The sequence below is a fragment of the Euprymna scolopes genome, chromosome 14 (assembly GCF_053919585.1).
Source record: "Euprymna scolopes isolate OS-2025 chromosome 14, ASM5391958v1, whole genome shotgun sequence".
NCBI classification, from domain to species: Eukaryota; Metazoa; Mollusca; class Cephalopoda; order Sepiida; family Sepiolidae; genus Euprymna; species Euprymna scolopes.
The window spans coordinates 148,744,586-148,757,385 of record NC_136495.1 but is presented as its reverse complement, the minus strand read 5'-3'; the positions used below and the strand labels follow the sequence as shown (position 1 = coordinate 148,757,385).

At 31.8% G+C, this 12,800-nt stretch overlaps 1 pseudogene; it reads left to right on the top strand.

Moving 5' to 3' along the window:
- The first annotated feature begins 2,735 nt into the window (after window positions 1-2,735).
- On the top strand, window positions 2,736-2,853 carry LOC145293385 (5S ribosomal RNA; annotated as a pseudogene).
- The last annotated feature ends 9,947 nt before the right edge of the window (window positions 2,854-12,800 follow it).

Genomic DNA, 12,800 nt, shown 5'->3' with positions numbered 1-12,800 from the left:
TGATTTTGTGTTTAAACATTTTAATATCTTCAAATTAAAGTTGCAATAAAAATGAAATTCTATTGAACAAACATAGTCTTTGTTAATGATTAATCTCAGTTCAAATCTATATATCATCACATTGTATGATTACATGTGAAAGAAAATCAGCTCAATTAAACTGATAATGAACTTAACAATTACTGAAACTGTTTGCAGAAATTTCGAAAATGAAAGTTAACAACATAGTATTTATGTAAAACGAGTTTAAGTGTTTCTATATTATTTTATTAGAATTCATTATTGAGATGAGTATTATTTATTATTTTTTTATTGCAAACTATTATCCCCATCTTCCTTTCTTAGTTGTTGTTTCGCAACGTTTCGACCAACTATTCCTCCGGTCTTCGTCAGGTGATATTTGCGACGAGATAGGAACTCCGAATCTCCTAACTGCTTCTCAGCAATTACTGCCTTCCATAATTGTTTTTCGTCTCACCACGTTTTAGGCAACTAAAAGATGAGGATAATAAATGAATAAATAATACTCATCTCAATAAACATTCCAATTAATTAAATAATATAACCATTCGGTACGCACCCGACAATGGAAGATCAGATATAAACGTGGATTTATTATTAGACCAAAAAATCTAACCTTGAGTTGCCTTCGGGGCCCATGGCGCAGTGGATGGTGACGTTAAATCTCTACGGTTCCAGATGAGCATTGTCTGAAGATAGCGGTTTCAATCCTACCTAAAGCCAGCCAGAGGCTTACTTGGCCAAAACGTGGTGAGACGAAAACAACTATGAAAGGCAGTGATTGCTGAGAATGCAGTTAGTTCCTATATCGTCATGCTTACCACCTGACGAAGGCCAGAGGAATAGTTGTCCAAAACGTCGTAAAACAACAACTAAAAAAGATGAGGATAATAGTTTGCAATAAAAAAAAAAAAAAATGAATGGTTTAAGTGTTGATGGTTGATTAACTTGTTTGAAATAAAGCCTATGTCAATTATGATGCCTTAAAACATAAGTTAGATGAACATGTTGTAGTTTAGTCATTGTGTTCATCCCATCCTATACATGTTGATCATTTCCTTTTTCTCCTAAAAAAAAAAGATATCAAGTGCAACATGTAAACAAAGAGGTGGAACCATCAATAACGTAATAAGTCAATATAGCACTTTTTCACTTTTTTTCATCTAGTTTTTGTATCATCTAAATTACCATTTTCAATTTACCAATTAAGTTTTTGTATCATCTAAATTACCATTTTCAATTTACCAATTAAGTTTTTGTATCATCTAAATTACCATTTTCAATTTACCAATTAAGTTTTTGAATCCTCTAAATTACCATTTTCAATTTACCAATTAAGTTTTTGTATCATCTAAATTACCATTTTCAATTTATCAATTAAGTTTTTGAATCATCTAAATTACCATTTTCAATTTACCAATTAAGTTTTTGAATCCTCTAAATTACCATTTTCAATTTACCAATTAAGTTTTTGTATCATCTAAATTACCATTTTCAATTTACCAATTAAGTTTTTGTATCATCTAAATTACCATTTTCAATTTACCAATTAAGTTTTTGTATCATCTAAATTACCATTTTCAATTTAGTATTTAAGTAAAAACTTATATTTTACTTGCACTTGTTACACTTTTTAAGTTTAGTCTTGATAATCTCAATCTGAACTTATTATATAACATTATTATGAACATTAAGCAGTAACTTTTATCTATAAAATATATATATATATATATATATAAACATATATATATATATATATATATATATATATATATATATATATAAACTTATATTTTTTTTAACCCTTTATGATCTGAATTATGATGTAGATAGTTGAAAAAAAATATTTACTGTTAATTTTGGATGGCGGCATACTGAGTGTAAGTTGCTACTTTTCAGATATTAAACTAATACGTACAAGATGTGTTTGAATCAATTCCCACTTAATTTATGCCGTTATATTAATTTATTTACGACTGAATAAACTAGTTCAACGTGGTCATAAAGGGTTAAAATGGAAAACTAAAGTCATTTAAAAGAGAAGTTTTTGTTTTGTTCTCTGTAGGTTGGTAAATGTTTGCTCAACCATAATCATGCTTCAGTCCCTTCGCAAGGTTTCTCAGGTATATTTTTTGTTGTTGTTGGTTTAAAATACATATGGACATGGTTAGACTGATCTTGAAAAGCCTCGTAGCTAGTCACAGTTCTGTAATGAACACAAGAATGAAATGGAGAAATGTTCTTAGCTGAAATGATTAAACCTTTGCAGTGGAAATGAATTCATTTGTATATAAAATAAATGATGTCAAAACAAACTGCTTTCTAAATTAATATTCATTTCACATGAGCTAAATAAATATCATGACTAATGGGAACAGCTCTATGAGTTAAATGATATGCTTCATGTAAACGAGGGAAGGATGGGAGTAAAGTATAATTTCTTTTTATTTTACCTCGTTTGAGTATGATGAGTTTTAAAATGGTAAACAGTCTTAATAGTTCAAAGTTATAAAAATAAATATTGTATTTCCATCTCCACTCCCCAACAACCAAAATATAATCTTTACTTACTTGAATACTAATACTTGATACCACCACAATCTCTAGAAAAAAAAAAAAAAAATGAAATAATAAAAATAATTTTTCTTTTAACATTTCTTTAAAAGATTATACGTACAGTTATTGACTAGTTTGTTTCAAAATTTGTGCATTTTCGATACGGTATAATCACGTTTGACACACCGGTTCCCATCAGATCACTGAAGTTAAGCAACATTGAACCTGGTCAGTACTAAATGGGTGACCATTTGGGACTTCCAGGTGCTGTATGTGCTCTCTGCTTATCTTGGCATTGTTTCCAGGACTTCTCCTTGCTACTGGACTTAAGCAGTGCCGATTCAGAAGAGGTGTGGTTAGGGATTGCGCAATCCTTGCCACATAATTATATGTGCAGCTGTCCTTACAGGGGGTATCCTTTGTCTTTCGAGACTGAACGGAGGTACAGTTGTGCATTTGAATCTAAAAGTAATTATCAGTATTTAGCTAGAGCATACATGGACATTTTTTTTTTTTTTTGTTCATCTAAAAAAATTTTTTTTTTCCTTTGATCAAAGGATATTTGCCACAAAATAGAAATAAATTTCATTGAAAAATATTATTTTGCAGCATTTCATGCCATACAGTTATATATACTGTATATATTTATCTTAATGACAACATACTAAAATTAGTGCATGTATACAATGTCCACAAGTTTTCTAATAAATTCTTATAGAACTCAGTGAAGAAAATCTGGTAAGATTCATTTTCTGAATATTTGTCTCTCTTCAAAAAAGTGCCTTGTGAAATCAATTTACCTTTTTTGTCTGATGTTTTAATCATTTTTTTTTCTTTAAAATAATTTTCATTGTAATAATCCAATATCACCCGAAACTCTTTTCAGCAATTTTGTTTCAATTTTGACGTTCCATGTTCCAAAACAAGAATGGTAACCAAACTAGGATTGAGTGACATGTTTAAATTCAAATAATGTTTTCATAATAATTTTAAACATGTGTATCTGTTGAAGTAGCAGTTATTGATTATAGAAATGAACACATCACCAATGATTATTGATGTAAAATCCAATTGCTGTGAAAACACAAGCCTATACATGTTGATATTTTCCTTTTCTTCCTATAAAAAATCAAATGCAACGTATAAACAAAGAGATAGGACCATCAATAATGTAATAAGTCAATAAAGCATTTTTATCCCAAAAGAATGTGAATTTTATGCTTGAATGGGTGATATTGTTGCTCTACTTGGAATTATGCAAACAACAAAATATGTCTAAGTGGAGTTATTGAAAGACACACACAAACTTCTGTTCAAATGAAATATTCATTTTAGGCTCAGAGATTATCTAGAATATAAATCTCACCTGTCTGTTTAAATGTATGTATGCATGTATGGCTTAAACTTTTGACAGAGATGACGGATTATCACGAGATCAGTATCATTTTGAAGCTCGACACTTCGGATGACAAATATAAAAAAAATTGGCTAGAAACATTAATTCCTTCATCCTCAACCAGGCACTTTTCTACAAGGAGGGGTGGCTTTTTTCGCTGATGTTTTCGAAAGTCATCCCCTCTTTTTGAACCTCCGGTTTGGCAATGGATGCAATGGCAAAGACGTCACAGTTTTTTTTTTGTTTTTTTTTATGTTCTTTTTCTCCTTTGCGGTATGGATCTTACGCCTGCTTGCCTATTACCACTTTTTTTTTTTTTTTTGCTCCACACACCCCTCCAAATACCTGAGCAACGCCGGGCACCCAGGCTAGTATTTAACTATTTCAAACAAGAATACATTTCGGATAATAGAATTGTTCTGCAGATCAGTCCTGCACATTAAAGGATCAAATTTAAAAATGAAAGTTTGTACTGGAGATTCAGAGAAAAAATTTTAACTATCCAAATGGCAGCATTAGGAAGAGCAGCTGAAATACTGTGCAAACTTTCACTTCATTTCTATTAATAATCATCATTCACACTTATACAAGTGTCCAAATGGTATTTCATTATTGACAAACACTACAGAACTCATGTAAGGATTATTTTGTTGCGAGGAGCAAATGGTCTCAGTTTCTAAAATAATTCCCATTACAGGTATTGAAGAGACACTTGAGAATTTATAAATTGTTGACCACTTTGTATGAATGCCGTGTTTTACTTACTGTCCAGGATAGCAATTGAAATTAGCCCAAACCTAATTGTATCCAGTTCTACCAGAGTTGTAAGTATTATAAGTAAGTATCGTATCTTTTTTTTTGTTTTCTGTTTGAATAAAGATTTATAAATAAACATTGTTAATTTATTCATACTTACATTGGAATTCTGCATGCTATGTTGTTTATTATTATTATTTTCCAAGAAAAGAAATACAGAATAATAAAACATAAAAATAAATAAAATAAAGCGAATGCAAAATAATGATTGACTGGTGAGGTGCCAAACTACAAGGGCAACAGTTACTCTTTTATGTATCTTTAATATTTCATATATATATATATGTATATATATATATATATATATATATATATATATATATGTATATATATATATATATATGTATATATGTATATATATGGGCAGCATTCTCTTATGCATGTTCCATTGAATAGCAAGGATGATTACTGTTTGTTTTTTTGCAATTTGCCATAGTCGCAAACGTTTTCGACTTCTGTGAGTCATCTTCAGGTGAATGATGAATAAAAAAATTGTTTGGAGTCAATTTATTGTAAAAGTCGATTAAAATCGTTAAATGCATTTATGTTTTTAAATGTCCTATAGGGGAACGTATTTCCAAAAATAACTCGTACATTGGCATGACTAGAACCAATATATCTCACTGGCTTACATGTCACCTGTCTTCCCCTTACAGCTCCATCTTCCAACACCTTGTAGCACGACACTCCCAAAAATAAATTTAGAAACATATTAACAAAAAACACCACCATTTTAGCTGTCTTGCATTGTAACCTGCGCCCCCTAATCATGGAAACCCTACTCATTCGCATAAACAAACCGACCATCAATCCGGCTCAATATGAGAGGGAGGACATGCTTAAGGGCTTTTAACGGTTTTAAACGATTTTTTTTTCTATAAATTCATTAAATGCAATTTTTTTAATTCATCACTCGCCTGAAGATAACTTACAGAAGTCAAAAACCTTTGTGACTATGGCAAATTTCTATTTACTTAAACAGAAGGTCCAAACATTGGCCCGCCATATGGAAAAAAAGGAATCACAAGAGAAACAAACAGGAATTATCTCTGCTGTCTAATGAAACAGGCATATAAATATATATTGGAAAATAATGACCAATTTCAGAAGCAAACATTCTTGAACCAATTTATCAAGCTTTTTCAGCTAATTTGCTTCAAATGATCAGACACCATTGAAAAAATACTAACGTCAAATGCATTAGACAATTGTTTGAAATGTTTGTTAGTAATTCATGGCCATCCTTTATGTCCTTCATTACTAGTACATAAACAACCTTTTTACTATTGAATCACTTGTAATCTGTTGATATTCATGCTTGTTTTGAGAAACATTAGAACCGAGTTTGAACTCCTTTAAGAAAATCATACATTTTTTTTTCTTATAATTATTAAGGGTTTATATGCTTTAAAATTGTTTTTTGAAAAAAAATCATTGGAAATTTAATAAAGAATACATAATTATAATATTTTGCGTATAAAAAGAAAGCACTAAAATATAAAAATACAACTTTTTAAAAATGAGCTAAGAAATTGGTCAGTATTTTCTGAACAACTTAGTATCTCTCTCTCTCTCTCTCTCTCTCTCTCTCTCTCTCTCTCTCTCTCTCTCTCTCTCTCTAGTCTACCTTATAATTTCTCTTTATATCGAGTTTCATTCTTGTTTTGCTCATTCTGTTTCATTTTGTATTACTGTTTCTTTTTTCTCTTTTTTCCCACCCTCTACCCTCTCTCTTTCTTGTTTTATACAAAATTTGATTCCCCATTTCTTTTCCCTGATCTAAATTTCATCTGAGTCAATATTAGTAATGGCAACCAATTTATAAGCAGTTTGTGATATGCAAGGTGTCGTTTTCAATATTTCTTCTGTTTGCTATATTCTCCAATTTCATTAAACATTTTCTTACAAAATTACAAATGACTTGTGTTATTTTTCATTTTCTTCCAAAATATTTTGTTTCCAGTTTTATTGACATTTTCAACATGCACAGTTTCTCATTATAATCTTGTTTCAAAGCAAAGACATGCTGTTTCTTAAGAATATTTCAAGGTCAACATGAAACATTCGATTGCCGTTTTCACAAAGCGAGTCTGCAGGACCCTAAGCTGTTGTAGATATATTAAAGGCTGCAGGTGAAACTAGTATTGAGATGATCACAGATTTGAAAAATCAGGAGGACTTGTTCTGACGGACTGTGATTTTGAAAGTACAAGTGTGAAAGGTTACAAGAATAAAGGAGCTTTGGATAAAAATAATTACAAAGGCTTTAAATCCGAAAGTGCTCGAGAGCATAATTGAACAGCATGTAAGAAGTCAGATAAGCATAGATGAAATGCAGTTTGTTTTTATGTCTGAATAAATTACCACTGATCCAGGTTTGTATTGCAATCCGCAGAGGTACAAAGAAGTGGTAAAAAAATAAAAAATATAAATAAATGTTATCAAAGGTAAGATAAGATACTCTTCTACCTATTTGCTAAGTTTTTAGTGGTTTTACTCACATTAAAACGTTTAGTGGGTTCGAAAATCATACAGTGTTTATTCAATAGATACGAACAAGGAAAATGGCAGGGTGCTGACCCTTAAATGCATGAAGTTTGGAAAAAATGAATTAAAACTAAAAAATTATACAAAATACTGTTAGAAAACCACCAAATATATGTCAGTAACATATTGGTTGGGTTTCTAATAGTATTTTGTATATTTTTAAAACAAATAAACGTTTTAAAGTGAGTAAAACCACTAAAAACTTTTTCAGATAAGTAGACGAGTAACTTATCTTGCCTTTGATAACATTTATTTGTTAAATTTTTAATTTTTGACCACTTTTTCGTACCTCTGTGAATTGTAAAACAAACCAAGTGATGCTATATTGATCCTAAGACAAATGCAAGAAAAATATCTTGGTAAGAATAAGAACCTGTATTTTATGAATTTGGAGAAAGCTTTGACAATGCCAAGAGATGTCTGGTGGGCTTTGTATAACTTAGAGGCAAGTGATTGGTGAATGTCGTTAACACAACGTATAGAAATGTTGTTATATTATTTATTTATTGAAAGCGAGGGGACCTTAGTGATTTATACTCAGTCTATTACTTTTCATTTGTATCTTAGAAGTGCAAACAGTTTTGTCCATGTCATTTGGAGGAAATGATTTATGCTGATTTAGTATTTGCCTGTGAAACAATGGAAGTTAAAGTCTTGGAGGGATGTTATGGAAAGTAAGGTCTGAGAGTGAATAAAATCAGAACCAAAGTGATGGTCCGTGGTGTTGTTTTTGGAAATTCCTAGAAAAGAGGATCTTTTGTGGTACTTGTAAGCATTGCGTACACAAGGAGTAAAGTGAAATTACAGGTAGTTTGAGAGATGATAATCAGCTTGTATACAAGAAGTGTAAGACAATAGAGAAAGTGAGAACTCAGATGTGGATGATGAGTCTGTTGAGATTATCCAGAGTTTTCTTTTTCTTTTTTCTTTACCTTGGTAATCCCATTGAAGCTAGTGTGATTGGTAATCCCATTGAAGCTAGTGTGATTGGTAATCCCATTGAAGCTAGTGTGATTGGTAATCCCATTGAAGCTAGTGTGATTGAAAAAATTAAGAGTGGATGAAGTATGTCCTAGGAACTTCTGCCATGACTAATCAGCAGAGAATTACCCCTGTCAACTAAAGGAAAGTCTATCAGGCATATTTATGCAATGGGAAAATTAAATCTGGTCAATGTATGGTGAAAAATGATGTGGGAGTAATATAATGGACGTTTAATGTGTAGGGCTATGACAACAGCATATTTTTTTCATTGTTTTGACTCTCAAGTATATATCCAACACAGTTAATCAACTGAGAATCACATCACTCTGTATAAAGGCATATAAGATATCAACGGATACACACTCGAGAGTTAAAACAATTAAAAGAATATGCTGTTGTCGTAGCCCTGTGATTCATGAAAACAAGTTTAGACCTGACAATATCAAAGGAAGATTTATTTTGGATAGTATAGGAAAATATTTGCAGGTATAGGTGACTTTGTTGGGTTGGTTATATTGAAAGTTTTTGGTTTGGTAGATCTGGAACAGTTGAGATAACAGTCAATTGGAGAAGGCAATGGAAAAGATGAGAGAAAATGATAAGGATGGATTTGAGTGAAAGAGGGATAAATAAAAACTTGGTCAGAGATAGGTTAGTTTGGAAATCAATTTCTAAAAGCCTACCAACATAAGCCAACATGCAAAACAGATTTTAAACTAAATGTAATAATTTTTTATACTTGTGCGATACTACGGACTACACCTACCACTGACATCTGGGAACAAATAGATGACAGCAAAAAGACTGGCAGATCTATTGAACTCTCCAGACAAATTTCATCATGACAATTATTTGTTAGCTTTCTGGGTGGCCAGATAATGATGGAGAAAGTTGAGGAAAAAGCGGATACAATTAGGCTGAGGGATAACCAAACGTCTTTGATTTCTGGTCATGAGTAACTGTATTTGGAAGACATTGATGCAGATGTCTTAGAATTGCTCAAGGAGAACAAATAGATGAGTTGGAATGGATTACAGCAAATTGTCTCGACAGGTAGATGTGTTTGTGAAATTTCAGTTAAGTTTTAGCTGATATCTTGGATTTGGACGATTGCAGATTTGGTATAGAAGAATGAACACTAACAGTGGGGCCCTTTGGACATGCACATACACACACACACACACACACACACACACACACACACACACACACATATACCCATAGTCAACAATTATACATAATATATTTACTTGTTACTTATATTACTTTGCATGCAAATTATGAATTATTGCTTTCACCTTTGGTTATTACCAATACTAGAATCAACATGGCCAAATAAATAAATCCCAAACAAACGTCCATTATGCCATCCATCCTCAGCCCCATCTCCAAACCTCCAGCAAGACATGCAAATGGTGTTTTAGCTCTTAGGTTTATTAATTGCTTTCATTTATTAAAAACAAAATCAATTTAATATTTCACTTATTTTATTTATTGAATGTTTCCAAAATCTTTAACTATCTTATAATAATATAAGATATTTAAAGAAACAAATTGTTTTACTTAAAATAATGATAGAACCATTGTGTACTGTACACTTCAACTTGTCAGAAGAACATGTGTATATGGAAGTGATATAAGGTGTTGTTTTCATTCATGACGGTTTTAAAGTATGCAATGCTTTAGTAGCTAACAATAGATGCAGACAGTTTGGTCCATTCTTTAACAGTTCTAAGCATGAAAAAATGTTTTCTAAAAATCATGGGAGTTATACTGTTTTCTGATGGGTGTTAGACACATGGATATCAAAAAAAAAAAATGGTACTTTTGGTTGGTGGCAAGTTAATAATTTTGTGGATTTTTACTAAATCAGTTTTTAGATGTCAAGGCTTGAATAAATCCAAGTTCATGGATACAAGGTGCTCAAAGTATAGCTGGGTATTTGCTTGAGTGCACATCTCTGAACAGTTATTAGGCAGTCAATGTGTGCCAGATGGAGGCTCCAGAACGACAATGCAAATTCTGAAAGTGGTTGCCTCGTAGCTCTATATTGAAAGAGAGTCCTGAAAATGAACAAAGTTTTTGTGACGTCTTCAACTTCGACAATTTTAGAAATGTGTTTTGGTAAATGCAAATCGCTGTTGATACTAATATCCAGATTACATTCACAAGAAGACTTTTTGATATTACTATTGTATTGATTACTTCACAAGAAGATTTTTTTTTATATTACTATTGTAGAGAGAGCATGTAAGTGATGGATATTTCCTCCCCAAATTAATGGTATTATACTTATTGACAGTGCGTTTTAGTTGTTAATCTTTGCTCCATTCCTGCATTATGTCCAAGTATAATTACAGGAAAGATTTATAGTGTAGGATATCTTTTTGATATCATCTGCATATTTTAGCAGTGTGACATTTTTATATTATTTATTTTTATTGGAATCCTTTGATATGAGTAATTTGTATATTTATTTACGTGGTGAGACAACAACTTTGAAAGGCAGTAATTATAATTATGGGGCATACGGTTGAAGAAACTCGGCCACCTGACGAAGGTCAGAGGAATAGTTGTCTGAAACATTGTGAAGCAAAAACAATGAAGATGAGAATGACAGCTCACAAATAAAATAAATACAACATTTTATAGTTGGCATCTATATCATCAATATATGCAACAAACAGAAGAGAAGCAAGAACGGATCCCTGTACTACACCAGATGTCATCTCATAGGGTGAAGAATTGTGTCCTAGTGTAAACATGAACTTGGTTGCAATGCATGCAAATAACCGATTTGTTGCGAATGGGAAATATTTGATTAAAAAAAAAAAAAGAAACCAGCCAGATTTATCCAGTTGAGAAAATTATGTTCCTTCAGATGAGGTTTTCTGCTGTGGTTATAACTAGGGCTAGGACAACAGCATATTCTTTTCAGTGTTCTGTTCCTCGAGTGTGTCCGTTGATATTATATATGCTTTTATATAGAGTGATGTGGTTCTCGGTTGATTAACTGTGTCGGATATATACTCAAGAGTCAAAACAATGAAAAGAATATTATGTTGTCATAACCGTAGTTATAACTCACTTAAATTTTTCCAAAAATAATGGCCAGCAACTTATAACAGTTATTTCAAATGGTCTTTCTGGGATAGTCCCAGTGATCTCTGTATACATTGCAGCAGAGGGCCACCAAAGGAGTCAGCCTTTTGAACATGTCACAGTTGTTTGATTTTCTGGCACCTGACAGTTGGTTTGTATTGGCCCTCAGAAACAGATGTTTTGTTTGTATTATATTAGACTTGTGTTTTGATTTATTCGAGCTAAAAGTTCTCATTTGAAAGTCTATTGTTCAAGAGAGGAAAACGATTATCATTGTTACGTTCAAAGAAAATAAAAAAACCATTTGTTAGATGTTTTAAACTAGAGTTGTAGTTTTATTTGGAGGAGAATTCTTCTGTTATAGCACTGACTCAAACCACATTGGCATTGTGATCGGTTTTGGAATCGGACAATGATTTTAGACCAGCATAACAAATGAACGATCATGGTCTATACCATGGATGCACACAGATGAACATTCACTCTAGAATGATAATCATTTCTTTTCACTTGAGAATAAAGGATTTCAATCAGTAAAAATGATTATACTTTGCATTCATTGCAGAGAGATTTTCCATAAGTCTTTCATGCAACATAGAATCAAAAGCCTTAGCAATTTCAAGGTTAACAAAATCCATCCAGGAGCAACTATCGGTCGGCTGAGTAAATACAAGATTTCATCAGTTTGGTGATACAGCTACTAAGATTAACTGGACAATAAATGTGTGGTCATTCTTTTTGTTCAGGGAAATAACAGCAGTTTTCTGTTGCTTTGGAGCAGCAGAATTGCTAAAGCAGAAAAGGAGAAAACTGGTGTAAAAGAAAGTGCCTATCACATTTGAGAAGCATGTATGTAACACGATCAATACTAGAGAAAACATTTGCATTTGTCTTTAAAGTAACAATGCAACAGCCAGGTGTAAATTTCATTGTTATTAAATTGGACATTACAAATTGTGCAGATGGTATGTTCTGCTTTTCAACAATAAAACTCTCTGCATTGCAGTTCTGTACAATGCTTGGGATCGTCATTAATCTGGCTTCTGTTGAGATTATGAAGAGGACCAACTGGGAAGTGAGGTTTCAGCTTTGAAAAGTGCATATTTCAAGAAGTCCTTACTGTCAGGATTTACTGCTATACACTATTCGAATTCCAGCAATGCTTTTTTCATTGCTTGAGATAATTTAGTAAAGCTATATAAAGAAGTTAATGAAGGTATCCAGTTTTTTTCCAAATTCGGAATAAGTTTATTCAAATGATACAGTGATAAAAGTGTGTTATTATTAGGGCTGTGACAACAGCATATTCTTTTCATTGTTTTGACTCTTGAGTATATATCTGTTAATATCTTATGTTTTTATGTAGACTGATGTGGTT